The following is a 779-nucleotide window of genomic DNA, read 5'->3' as shown; positions in this document are numbered from 1 at the left end:
TGTTGAAATCTCTTCTCATTTCCTAGACCTCCCAGCTTCTGCTTTCCACTTGGTTCTTTGGAGCCTTACTTATAATATGCATATTTTAGGAAACATCTAAAGAACTGAAGATAATATGTATGCAGAACTGTCCATACAGAATTTGGGGATGGGCATCCCTTCTCTGAGCTTCTTCCTTTCTAAGAATTTTTCCTTCAATATCTACCTACTCCCATCTTTTTCAACCTCTGTCTTTTTAGTCCATAAGACTACATTTGTATTGAATTCTTTTTTTTAATTTTTTTATTTTTTATTGTTATGTTCATCACCATACATTACATCATTAGTTTTTGATGTAGTGTTCCATAAAAATATGGAACGCCTCACAAATTTGTGTGTCATCCTTGCGCAGGGTCCATGCTAATCTTCTCTGTATCGTTCCAATTTTAGTATATGTGCTGCCAAAGCAAGCACCATTTGTATTGAATTCTATTACTCTCTATATCTCAGGAAACTGGGAAGCGTCCTCTTGGGGGAAAACCAATAAATAAGAGTATAATTTTGTTTACTTCCTTTCTTTGAAAAACTGTGTCTTATGCAGTTTCTGATGCTTTTAATTCCTTTTAATATCTTTAAAAAGTTTTTTAAAAATCCAGTTATAATAGCTATCAACAGGAGGATCGCTTTCATAAAAGTTAATGTTACTGGAATGGGGACTCTAATCAATGTTCTTTCAGTTAAAAAAGTTTTTAATGCAACCCCCCATAATTCCTATGTATTAATTTGTTATTTATTATAAT

The 779-nt window shown here is 32.6% G+C and overlaps 1 non-coding gene across 1 annotated transcript; it reads right to left on the bottom strand.

Moving 5' to 3' along the window:
- Nucleotides 1-346: 346 nt before the first annotated feature.
- Nucleotides 347-453, bottom strand: LOC118001647. Its single transcript, XR_004676755.1, has one exon. It is a non-coding gene; the product is annotated as a U6 spliceosomal RNA (small nuclear RNA).
- Nucleotides 454-779: the final 326 nt, after the last annotated feature.

Source organism: Mirounga leonina, unplaced genomic scaffold, assembly GCF_011800145.1.
Source record: "Mirounga leonina isolate KUSES-001 unplaced genomic scaffold, KU_Mleo_1.0 Mir_53, whole genome shotgun sequence".
Lineage (NCBI taxonomy): Eukaryota > Metazoa > Chordata > Mammalia > Carnivora > Phocidae > Mirounga > Mirounga leonina.
Note: the sequence above shows the minus strand (reverse complement) of the source record. Positions and strands in the feature narration are given on the sequence as shown.